A 13,750-nucleotide genomic window follows, 5' to 3' on the forward strand; every position below is an offset into this window, starting at 1 on the left:
GCAACAACACATACCGTAAAACTTCAAATAATAGCCCTGGCTTTTATTTTCCCAAATCGCCAAGCTGCATCGGCTTGTATTTGAGACAGGCGTCTATATGAGACAGGCCTTTAATTTAGTGTTGAGATCATGGGGGTCAGTTTGGTTTGAAATGTGCTGGGGACAGAGACGCAATCGGAAGTGCATTTTCGGAAGTGCTGGGTACAATGACGCAATATACGTAAATATACAGTTAGTAAAAAATATACTAATGTCTAATGTACTAGAACGGATGTACCTAATACAAATAAATAAAACATCTCCAGTTAACTAGCAGAGCATTCATTTAGTTCACTATTAAATAAGAGATCTAGCGCTTAAATCTGTTGTTTTTTAAATCAAGCTGAGTGCTCGTTGCAGCTGCTATCAGTGTCATGGATACAGGTGTTCTCTTGTGGCTCACGCAGTCTTCACTCGGACAACCTCTTCGATCTATCGCCGTTGCGGAGATTGTGTTGAGATGTTGTTAATTGAGTGTCGGCCTAGAGATAATGATCCAAATAGCATAGTCTGATAGATGGAAAGCATGACAGTAGGAGGTTACCACATTATATTACATTTTATTTGTAATTCGAATGTTTAACAGTTCAGTTAATGTAAGAATGAGCCTACTATAATCAACCTTGATTAAAGTATGATTTGTCCTCAATATCCAACTTTCATTTCATTGTTTGCAACCAGCAAAACAATGAGGGTACTGACTATTTGCTTCATGTGTATAACTCTAACGTTAATGTAGTACCAGTTTCTGTACTGACGCATTTGGCAGTAACTTAAGTTAGTTGCAGTCTCTCTGAAACTTTTAGTCAATGTTAACTTCAACAGTTAATGTTACATTGTATTACTTGTATTACTGTAACACAGGCCCCGACTGGGACACAATTTCAGGCCGGGAAATCCTACACCCATCCAGGCCATCCTATGCACACAAATAAAATTTTGAAACCCGGACAACCCTATTTTTTTCTAAATTACATTTATTGGTCTAAATTCTTAGGCTGGGGCCGTGTAAAATAATTAAAGGCTTTTTCTTGAACGGTATCCTCACTTCCACTTTATGTAAGTATAAAGTGTGCATATTTTTCTTGTACCTGTCACTTCTTCACCTGTCACTTGTTCTGGCCTCATGTTACAAACAGAACTCTCTCCACCTTGGTGTAAAACAACCACCTTATTTTTATTTGTTTGCCCAGAATCTACATTTATTTTAGTAAAAAAAAATCAAAGTATTATATTTATGAAAAAATGTTGTTTTTTATCTTAAAATTACTTAAATATCCAACATTTATGTCCCAAAAAAAATTAATAAAAATAGGCCTAATCTTATTTTGATTCTACATGTCATCTCACTCCCTTGCTGAATGTGTGATTATTGCACCACAGCTACTGTAGTGCTAGGTTGACTTTCTCCACCTTCATTTGAAAAATAAATAAATAAATAAACAAAAATAAAAGGAAAAAAGTTTTAAACCTCACAAATGGGCAGACATAATTTTCTAAATTGTTGAATAAAATGTTATTGCATTATTTTTTGTTGACGTCTGCACTATCACTCCTGTCTCCCTGCTCCCAGTACATAAATGTTAATATTTGTCTGCTAAATTACTTATGTAACTTTACACTAAATAATATTAATCTCCTTTAGCATAAAGTATTTTGAGTGACGATAGTAATAGGGGCGCTATACCGCTTACATTTGCTAGCATTTCAATACTAAGTTAACGAAGAAAAAAGTACAGTATTTACAGATGAAACTGACCTGTACTTGAAGCCCTGAACAGGACATTCATTTTGCATCATTTTGATACTTGTTCTATAAATGCTTTATTTTTCGTTGTCCTTTCCCTCTCTGCTCCACCTGGCTGTTTTCTCTCCATCATCGGATGATGCTCGCATTTTCTATTTAAGTGTTTAGTTGAGGCGTAAAGTTGAATTGTAGCCTTGCCAGTCAAGACTAACAGATTCATGATTTTATTTTATAATCGTTTTTTTTATGATCGAAAATGATCACTGGTAAAGGTAGTAGTATATATAAAAAAAAACGTTGGCTGGCAGCAGGCCAAATTAACAAATTAACGAATTCTCCCGGTGCCCCCGATGGCCAGTCCGGGCCTGCTGTAACGTAATGAATAAGCACAATGTACTGAGTCAAATTCCTACTATGTTTAACGTTACACATACCTGGCAAATAAAGCTGATTCTGACCTACGTTGGCTGTTAACTTAAACGTTACCTCAATTAACTAGCAAAAGTTAGCTTGAGGAGCAAACAATGTAGCTAGCTAATTTTAGACACGGTGTTTCATTACTGACATTTTAAATAGCTCTTGGTAAGCTGCACACAATTTGTCATACGCTAATATTTGTTAATATCATATTCTCACCACTTTTAACGGGACACGGGAAACGATGTGGCGCTTTGCTCCATGCTGCTGAAATGGCGCGCGGTGGCTGGCTGCGGACACTTCCATTTTCGACCGCGGCAATAAAAAAAAAAAAAAAAGAAGCACGCAGATCACTACTGATAAAAGTGGAAAAAAACAACAACACATCAACAAATGAGCACATGATAACTTCGATTGAACTGGACGAAATGAGCACATGTATTGGTTGAACTGGGTGTTTTTAATTGCAATCATTGAGTTATTTTCAAAATAAGAAACTCCCTTTAGCACAGTTTCCTAAGTGTTAAAGATATATTTGGATCCATTATGAACTCTAGCTGATCATTACAGCAATAATCACCATCAATGATGTCAAGTGCATTTTAATTTACCCTACCTGTCAATAAATGAATAGATTTTTTTTTTTTTGCCCAAAGACTTTTTATGATTGTACAACATCCCACTATATGATCATCATGTTTTGGTCAGAGGAATGATTTGGCAAAAGTACAATGCAGCCAGTTCACATCATGCATAGGCCTTTAGAGGGCATTTAGAACAGAGACAGCCAGAGAGCCAGACAGCCCGAATGGAGTAAAACAAGCTTGCACTACCCTGACATGTTAGAAGTCTTTGACTTCAGTCATTAATGGCCATCTTGCGATCTTCATCCCACTTTAACGGAGTCATGGGCCAATGAGCCCCAAAGTCTATTACAGATGCTGGCATGGGGCTCTTTTTCCAGTACCTACTTTGCTGGTGTCTGTAGTGTCTTATCAACTATGACTTCTGATGTCAGTTACATGGCATGCAGACAGGAATGAAATTAGCACCTCACACCTATCAAATACAGGGTAAATTTAAAACTTCCAAGTCCCCTGCCACCAATGCAGAAATATACAATTAAGAAATATTATTTTTCAGAAGCAAAGATAAACTTTGCTGGCCACATCAGCTTAAGATTCAACAAGTGCAGATACAAGAGTGATAGATAAAAAATATATACATAAAATAAAAATAAAAAAACAGCTATGTAGGCTACCTTTCATGCAGATATGCTGTAAATAAAAATTGAACATAATAATTACTGTGTGTTATACTATAGACACAGATCTAAAATTTTGCCTTGAAAGATGGATGAATACAGCAGGAGGTATTGTTGCACAGTGTGACTTAATATACAGTTATTGCACAGCTTAAGTCTAATATAAAATTCTTAAATCAACAATAGTCAGTGATTGTTTATGCATCATATATCCAGTGTTTCTACTGTCAGGCACTGACTCAATGTTTACAATTCTGAAGTGTTCTGTAAAAATGTCATAAGTGGCAGAGAAAAAATTGAGTGGCAACATTTTCAGCCCCCACCCGTGGACTGTTTGAGCTGCTGCTGTCTGGCAAGTGGTGCTGCAGCCTCAAGTCTCTGATCATCATGCTTTGGGACAGTTTTTCCGCAAGACAACCAGGCTCAAGAATGCTGGACACTAACCTCCTAATGCCTGTCTGCCTGTTGGTGTGAAAGGACTCTTGAATCTTGTGTGCTGATATGTCCTCTTTTGGCTTGGCTTTTAAGGACATTGTCCTTTTTGTCTGTTTGAAATGCTGCCCTGACAGTGTTTTTCTGTTATCGTATATATTGACCATATATGACCACTTTAAAAACGTTGAAGCATTAAGACACAAAATCAATCTATATTCAACAAAATTCAAGGCCCTCACTGCAGTGAAATCATTAGGCCTCGGTTGATGGGAACAAACAGCCACACTATGAATAAAGCTTTAAAATGGGGTGCTATATATTTTTAATTTACAATAGGTGAGCAATGTGTGAAAGACTAGGAATTTATTCTGGGGCTCAACAGTTCAACTAAGGCTCTTGTAGCATAAACTTGAGCTTTGTTAAACTAGGGGTGAAGGAATTGTAGACATTAAAATGGTTGAAACATTACACAACCGTGTAAACAAACATTGTAATTGTTTTTCTAGTCTCTGTGCTTTAGATATCACTAAAGGTAATTTAATATATTTACCCATCCGGCACATGACCTACCTTCAACGTTGAAATGTGATTGAAATAATGTCAGTTGTTGTTTCAACGTTGAAATAACGTTTAATACTACATGGTTGAAAAAGGTTAACAAAAACACTTCTAAATCAACGTTGATTGAAAACATTACGTTGTTTCAACATACAGATCTTGTAAAAAAAATCAACGTTGATTTAGAAGTGTTTCTGCCTTTTAACGTATTATAATGATAATTAATTAGCATTTAATGAGTTTTGGATCATAACAGCTCTTCAATGTGTATGTTGAAATATAATTATTATCATTATTAACAATAATAGTTTCACCCTCAAGAGAGCAGTGCAGCAGAAACCTTTTGCCTTATGTGATTTTGTGTGAATTTACAATTTTGTCTGCTTGCCTAACAGTTTACATTGCATTATTACATTTTTATTCATACACTGTCATGTCATTTGACCAATTAAATAAATAATAATGTTTTCCAGGAAATCGTCCAATGAGAATGTGCGCGGCTCTGCGCGCCTATTTTAAATTTGAAAATATGTCCGTTACTCTCGGTCGGAGCAGCTGCTTTGCGTTGATTACTCGGTCAGACCTGGATTATTTTATATCTGCCTGTTGAATTCTTACATTTTGAGCGAATTTTAGTTGATATGTCAATGAAGAACAAAAGCTGGAATGTGAACAGAGGAAGGGGTTGTACGTGGTCTGTAAATACTGGCGATATCAGGTAAGAAAACATTTTTCAGTCCTTAACAGTCTAACGTTAACGTTTAGGGACACGGGTAACTTAACTGTCATCTTAACGTTACTGCAACCTCATAAGATAAATAAGTTATCTCTGTGTGTGTTTTTGAACTGCTTCACTATTAGCGTAGCGATATTAGTACGTATTTCATGTGTTAGTACCATCTGACATTGCTGTGTTTTGTTGTTGGTAAGTTAACGTTATGTGTTTATGTTGTCAGCTAACGTTAGTTTAAAACTCAAACGCATGAGAGGTAAAAAAGCGTGGGAATGAGTAAAGTGATAAAACCGTCATTTATTCTTTAGAAGTATGTTTACATAACATCTTCAAACACTGATAACGATATTGTAAAGATATTTGTTTACTCTTCTTTTTTTTTTTTAGATCAAGCATTGGAATAAGATTTTTATCGGGGGAGAACACCCAACAGAAAGACCCATGATTCACCAACGTAAGTCAATTTTACCCACGTACTGTTTGAAAACCGACACTAGGATAGTATTAAGTATGATTTTCATACTGTTACTAATAGACAGATTGGGAAGACAGATTGAAGTGACATTCAGCCAAGTATTGTGACCCATACTCAGAATTTGTGCTCTGCATTTAACCCATCCGAAATGCACACACACAGAGCAGTGAACACACACACACACACACACTGTGAGCACACACCCGGAGCAGTGGGCAGCCATTTATGCTGCGGCGCCCGGGGAGCAGTTGGGGGTTCAATGCCTTGCTCAAGGACACCTAAGTCGTGGTATTGAGTGTGGAGAGAGAACTGTACATGCACTCCCCCCACCCACAATTCCTGCCGGCCCGGGACTCAAACCCACAACCTTTCGATTGGGAGTCCGACTCTCTAACCATTAGGCCACGACTTCCCCCTGAGTAAAGTCTGAGTAACTTTCTAGACTTGTCTCAGTGGCAGCTCGTTTTTAACTTAGCGTTAGCAGTAGCACATTCAGTCAGTTAACATTAACGTTAGCTTGATACGAATACTATTAATCTAGGAAACATTATAACGGTATGTTGCTCCTACCGTTAAAGTAACGTTAAATTACTGGTAATGTAAATACTTTACCTGTAACCTGCGTGTAATGTAACTTTACCTCCTAGTTATACACATGCCTGGATTTTAACTTTCTCAGCTGACTAAGTTTGTTCTCCTTTATAGTGAACCAGACTCATCGTGAGTGAAAATAACGATTTAACATGAAATTTCATGTCCTCCTTATCCATAGGTTTTGACAGATTGGACAAGTTAACTTACTTCAACAACTTCTGGGTGAGTGTTTTGACAAGTAAGTTGCTGAATTAGTGCTGGGCGGTTTGACCAAAAATTTATATTAGACAAGCTGAATCCCTTAGTATTTTTAAATGTTCTCTTAAAACGTATTTTTTCCGGTTAGCATGTAATATGTTTTTCTTATTGTCAATCTCAATGTATTTTTTTTTCTCTCTTTCTGTATGCCTTGGTAAAGCGCTTTGAGATGTAACTTTTAAAGGAGGCATAGAAAATAAAGTTTATTATTATTATATCAAGGTTTTTTTCAAAATTATGCCGGTTTTCCGGTTTATGACTTTTTTTTCATGCGTAGTCAGGTGTTCAATTCATTTTCTACTGGTTGAGAGAGGAATTACTGCAGTAAATTGACTTAGGATGGTCTACTGTACTGTCATTAGTGAATATTGTAGATAGGGCTGGACTAGAATATTCAAATAATCGTTCAGTGCGTTGTTATTCGATTTGAAAATTTGACATTCGAATATTCGTTTTTTTTCTTTGCACACCTGGCATACCCCTCGAAACGGTTCTCATTCGCACTTGAATATGTTTACGCTATTAAATCTGGCAAAATACAATACTATTTTGGCCATTTTTAATAGGATGGACAGTTAGAGGAACCTAACCTTGTTATACTTAATACATATATTTGCTTCTTCTTGGCCTACTAAAGTGTTCCTGGAGTCATCTCTGACTAGAGCGCAGAACAGCGGAGCTTGTATGGACAGAAGTGCATGCCATAGCTTGTATTTTGGGTAAAGCTGCGTTGCTTTGACATTGTGGAAAATAGAATAATAGAAACAAAATGTATAAATCTTTTACCCGTTATTATTAATCTACTGCGAAATATAGGAGATTTTGAGACTTTAATTTGTTTGACTTTGTAAAGGTCTGTTTATTGAAGCTGCGCTAATTATGCTAGCCAGCCTAAAATTAATTTCGCATTAAAGGAACACTCCGACTTTTTGGGACTTTAGCTTATTCACAGTATCCCCCAGAGTTAGATAAGTCCATACATACCTTTTTCATTTCTGTGCGTTCTGTAAGTGTTATTTGACGCACCCACCGCTAGCCTAGCTTAGCACAAAGACTGGACAGCTCTCGAGCTGTGGTTACAAGCATAGTTTCTAGTTTACATGAGATGTAGACTGAATAAATCCTTATCTTTAGCAAAATAAGCAAGCCGACATTCAGTACAACCCGTGTTATTTATTTAGGATACATACAAATGTAATTTACGTCTTTTAGTTTGTCAAGAGATTTAAAGCACCGTTTTTGAAGACTGCGCATGTGCGAAAGTGCTCTACTATGTAAGAACAAGACAAATATTGAGTCTGGTAATAAGCAAAATAACTGATAAAAATTAGAAGTGGTCTTCAGATGCCATGTCTGTAACTTATAACAAAATCTAGCATTAATTCGATTTCAGAAAGATTAATTAAAATAAGTTATTAGTCCACCACGTGCGAGACGTCATAAACTAAAGTGGTTGATACTTTGCGACATACGGTTTCGGGAAATAGTCGTGACTAGCTAGTTGATTTCTCCAAAGATGCATCGTACTATGGTAGTTAAGCAGCGAGCTAAATAGTTGTACGGGAAATGCACCCCAGCTCCGGTAGCCGTGTCGCTGCCGTAATGCGCCGCTGGTGTGTGCAGTGTAAATGATGGGTAAAGGGTCTGTCTGAAACAGTGTCGTGTGACGCAGCGTAACATTCATTCCGAACGTTGTGTAATTAAATACATTAGTATCGCGGTATATTAAACATTAATATCATAACGAAAATATACACTGGTTTTCGGTATGAACCGGTTTACCGCCCAGCACTACGCTGAATTTTATATTTAGATACTACAGAATGCTCAAGCAAAGACATTCATTATCTAACAAATCAAATGCTTTGTTGGATAGCAAGCTGAACAGTAACGTTAGGGCCATTTTCTGGAAGAGAAACCCACTTGGACAGGTAAGTTAACATTATGTGTTGCATTTTAATGTTTGTACATTTGTCCATATGACGTTATAAGGGGTTTACCACATCTTTCTCACCCATGTTATGGTTCATATTCTGTGTTCAGTTTGACAAGGATCAAGAGGCCAAGGACCAGGTGGTGAAGGCTGAACCAACAGACCAGACAGCTCTCCCTCAGCCAGCCTCTGAACCTGCTCTACAGTCTGAATAGCCCGGGTGAGGTTAAACTCTCCTTTGCTGGTGACCCAGATGGCTGAGAACATGTTAGGCTGGTACCCTGGAAGCTAAGAGGAAAGCGGCAAAGGAGTTCGCAGGCGAGACTGATGATTGCAGAGGAGCTGAAACCCACAGAGGACATGGGTCTCAATGAACACAAGGTGAGGATTGTATGGAAATCCAGCTGGTTTATTGCTGTTATGTAATAAGTCTGATAATATACATTTTCAGTTTTCATGGGATGATAAAACATTTAGTTGGTGCTGTGGTCTACGTTACCTCATAACTTTATCCAGAGCAGACTTATCTCGGTTATATGGCTTGGGAAAGGGTAAAAAATACACACCATCACCCAGCCTCTCGGGATACTTTAGTGTTTTTTAGTGAGTTGCATGTACCCCCATGCACACCGTTTGACCATTTTAACTTAAAATGACAAGAAAAAAAACATAAAAACGAGTGAAAACTGACTAACTGCAATGCATTTCAATGGACGTGGAAGCAGAGAATGTTTGGGTTGTATTGTATTGGGTTAGCTGCGCACTGTGATTGGCTCATCGCATTTTGGGCCGTGGCTTAGCCATAGGTCAATTTACATCAATACTTAAAGGGATACTCCACTTTTCTTGGAAATAGGCTCATTTTACAACTCCCCCAGAGTTAAACTGTTGAGTATTATCATTTTGGAATCCATCCAGCCAATCTCCGGGTCTGGGGGTCCCACTTTTAGCATAGCTTAGCATAATGACAAAACCATTTGCATCTCTCTCAAAAAAATGATAAAACTCTTATTTTATTATTGGAGGGATTAACTATTTTGATAATAGTAATTCCTCATATAAAACATTTGTTGGTTCCAGTTTAATACATGTGAAGATTATTTACCTTTTCTACTTTTTATTTTACTTTATAATAGGGCTGTGCGATATGGACAAAAAAAACCTATCACGATTTTTTGATCAATTTTGCGATTTTGATTTTAATCACGATTTTGACACACACAGACATGCTTTACAGTCATAAATGCATTCAGTATAAATTTGAAACATATTTCCAAAAGAAAACCAATGAGAGATTTATCAAAAAGTTGTAACATGCCTCTAGAACAGACAAAATAAGTCAAAATAATCACTAAGTAAAGATGTCAAACAAAATGTCTAGACATATGGCAAAAAATAAAATAAAATAAAACCTGTGTCCAGGGGTTTTTTTGGTTTGTTTTTTTGCCATGCATTGATCATAGAGCTCATTGTAGCGGTGCTTCAGGTGTTGAAATAGATTTGTTATACATTATACAGGTTCACACGCACTCGGTTTGCAGTGCGTATACAGTATGTGTATGTGGTGCAGAAGCAGCAGCGAGAGTGCATTATTGTAAGCGAAAGCACATTAAAATAATGCTCCAGCGCGAATCTCTCCGCTCGCACGGAGATTTCTTTTGCTCTGTCACAAAACCAGACGCGAGTGCTCCGATACACGGTGCTTTCGCCCGGAGAGAGTGCGCGCACTTAAAACGTGTCTCCTCTCGCTCAAACTGTATCCTGTGCACTCACAACTCTCTCTATGCTCATATGCTAGATATTAATTATTTTCGCACCTTTCCATATCTAACCTCTTCCGTTCACATCTTCGCATCTTTTACCGCGTGCAGTGTGAACGTTCTGATCCATTAACATGGGCTCGGTAAAAATACGCATCACAGACAGAGTGTGTGAACCTGGCGTTAGGCTTATGCCCAGTCTGTTCTGTTCTCGCACTCCACTTAGGTGCGCTGCATTCTGAATGGATTGGATAGCATACTGCAGGAGGTCGGGACCGCGGAAAATCATGCTATAAAGCTATTTAGAAATTGCGCACGCTCAAATCGTGATTTTATTACGATTTCGATTAATTGCACAGCCCTACTTTATAAACTCGGCAAAAATAACAAACTATTCCATTTGACAATGAATGAAAATTCGAAAATCATGACCCATCTCTAAATTCAATAATTGTACTGCGAGTCAGAATAATTAAACTCAGTCTTTTGCCAAAGGTTTGTGCCAAAATCACACTTGATAGCAGTCCGTTTTACAAGTGGTTTTAAGATTTTGTCGATCACATTTACAGAGCACCTTGAACACTTTTAATACATTTAACACCCTTAATGTTCCTGCATTAGAAGAATTAATAGAGGCAAAGTTTGTTCATGCTCAATTTTCATTCAAGCTCCAAACTGCAATTATTGTTAAGCGGCAACCTAATGGCTCTGCTCTGGCGATGCTGTGAGGGTAGGAGGCAAAGTTGCCATTGTGTGTAAATTGAAAACAATACAATGTGATTGATGTGTAGGAATTTTTACAAGCATGATAGATCTGATCTATTTTTCAGGTCAAGGCCTGGTGAAAACCACTACAGAGGATCATAGCCATCGTTGGAATTCTGAAAGGACGTGGGTGAATATCAATCTGCCAAATGAACATTCACATATGTATATAAGGTATATTAATACTGATTATATATGAACTTGTTTGTTTGTTACTGGAAAGAACTTAGCTTCTATTGTTTTTGACTGAAGGACTTGACCGTGTTTTAAGCCTAGGTGCATTTTCTAGATGTTGAGCATGAACAGTACTTTAAACAATGATTTACTGGGTGACTTTTATGGCGTTTTTCCATTACCAGTACCAGCTTTGGCCGTGCTCCATTTTCCATTGCAGATCATACCCAGAGATAGTACCCCTCAATACAGATAGTCGTGATAGCAAGGCCACACACAACTGCCGCAACGTAATGTTCAATGCGACACACACACCTGCGACCCACATACAGCTGTCTCTTGATTTAAGTTAAAACCTTTCAGCATTACTCAGAATGTAAAGACAGATATTTAAAGGTGCTCTAAGCGATGCCGGGAGTCGTAACTTCTTGTTGACGTTCGAATTGTTGTCAAACAAAACCGAGGCTAACTAGACCCTCCCTCCTCCTCATCCGCGCACTAATCCCCCAAACCCCACCCCACCCCCAAATCTTTCTTGTCGCTTATTGGCTGGAACAGTTTTCTCGTCGCTTTATAAACTTAAGATTGAGCCACTGTAGTCACTTGGACTATATTAACGATGGCTTTAATACATTTTCTGGGCCAGCAAGTTATAACGTCTATAGAAGTCTATGGAGGAGTGATCCAGCTCTCAGATTTAATAAAAAATATCTTAATTTGTGTTCCGAAGATGAACGAAGGTCTTACGGGGTTGGAACAACATGAGTGTGAATAATTACTGACAGAATTTTCATTTTTGGGTGAATCCCTTTGAACAAATTAAACAAACATCTTCAACCATGTATTTTTCCTCTTCCACGGTCGGTGATGCAGGGAGTCTTGTGATTGATTGTCAAGCCAGCTAATCAGAATTTAGCAGCCTCATCTCTGATTGGCTGGAATTATGGCATACTGTAACGCTTTTAGCCTCTTAACATCCTTGAAGTGATGTTAATTCAGCCAGCGCACATACCTGTATTTGCAGGTTCAGCGCTGTCTGAATTACCATCACTTTTATTCATATCTTTCACATCTACTGCAGTCAGATTCACCGTGTTCACTCTGAAAGGAACCACTCACATGACTTAACATTTTTCTTTCGAGGGGAAATATACATCTCAAATGGGGATCTGCACTGAATGGATGGGACATTGCTGTAAAATGTCAGAAAAATGTATGTATGTATTTAGTGAAAAAGTTGTTGATTCAAATGCACTTAACGGGAAGTCGTGGCCTAATGGTTAGAGAGTCGGACTCCCAATCGAAAGGTTGTGAGTTCGAGTCCCGGGCCGGCAGGAATTGTGGGTGGGGGGAGTGCATGTACAGTTCTCTCTCCACCTTCAATACCACGACTTAGGTGCCCTTGAGGAAGGCACCGAACCCCCAACTGCTCCCTGGGCGCCGCAGCATAAATGGCTGCCCACTGCTCCGGGTGTGTGCTCACAGTGTGTGTGTGTGTGTGTGTTCACTGCTCTGTGTGTGTGCACTTCGGATGGGTTAAATGCAGAGCACAAATTCTGAGTATGGGTCACCATACTTGGCTGATAATGTCACTTCACTTCACCTCACTTAACATAGACCTTTCAGTTTTTGTACATTCAAAACACCATATACTAATATGGAATGTGTGGACATAAACTGGAATGTTGCTTGTAATTGCTGTCAAATAATGTTTATATTAAGTGAATCCATGCACTAATAAGAAAAGTCTGTAGATATATTGGAGTTGCTTGTTATTACAAATTATGTTCATATAAGGTTAGTCTCATGCACTTATAACGAAGGTGTCTATAAATCAGAGTTGCTTATTATTACTGTCAAACAGTGGTTATATAAAGTAAACCCCATGCCGTAATGGAAAAAGTATGTACAAATATTGGACAGTTGCTTGTAATTGCTATCAAATATTGTTTACATAAAATAAACGTGTATTTTTACATATAATGGAGAATTGCTTGTAATTACTGTCTATTAATGTTTATATAAAGTGAACCCATACATTTAGTAAATGTCATGTTGATATATTGGAAAGTTGATTTTAATTAGTATAAAGCAATGTTTATATAAAGTATACCTCATACATTGATGGTAAAAGTATATAGATTTATTGGATAGTTGCCTTTAATCACTATAATAAATTGTTTATATAAAGTAATTGTACATTAATGGTAAAAGCATGTAAAGTTATTTGAGATGTGTTTATAATTACTGTCAGGTGTTGGTTATATAAGGTAAACCCCCATATATTAATTGTAAACGTATGTAGATATATAGATATATTGGGAAGTTGCTTATAATTACCATAATAAAAATGTTTTTATAAGGTAAAGCCCCATACATTAAAGGTACAAATATGTAGAAATATTGGGGGGTTGCTTGTAATTACTACAAATAATGTTTGTATAAGGTAATCCCCTGTACGTAAATGGTTAAAGTGTGTAGAAATATTGGAGAGTTGCTTGTTATTACTGTCAGATAATGTTTATATAAAGTAAACTACCGTATTTAAATGGTAATGGTATTTAGAAATATTGGAGAGTTGCTTGTTATTACTGTCAA

General features: G+C 37.4%; 1 long non-coding RNA gene across 2 annotated transcripts; it reads left to right on the plus strand.

The window, feature by feature from the left end:
- The first annotated feature begins 6,419 nt into the window (after positions 1-6,419).
- Positions 6,420-11,654, plus strand: LOC132106321 (uncharacterized). 2 transcript variants are annotated; one of them, XR_009424116.1, is made up of 3 exons: positions 6,420-6,484; positions 8,564-8,834; positions 11,044-11,654. It is a non-coding gene; the product is annotated as an uncharacterized LOC132106321 (long non-coding RNA). The 2 variants fall into 2 exon arrangements; XR_009424115.1 differs by lacking the exon at positions 6,420-6,484 and adding an exon at positions 8,303-8,451.
- The last annotated feature ends 2,096 nt before the right edge of the window (positions 11,655-13,750 follow it).

This window comes from Carassius carassius, chromosome 26, assembly GCF_963082965.1.
Source record: "Carassius carassius chromosome 26, fCarCar2.1, whole genome shotgun sequence".
Classification (NCBI taxonomy): Eukaryota; Metazoa; Chordata; class Actinopteri; order Cypriniformes; family Cyprinidae; genus Carassius; species Carassius carassius.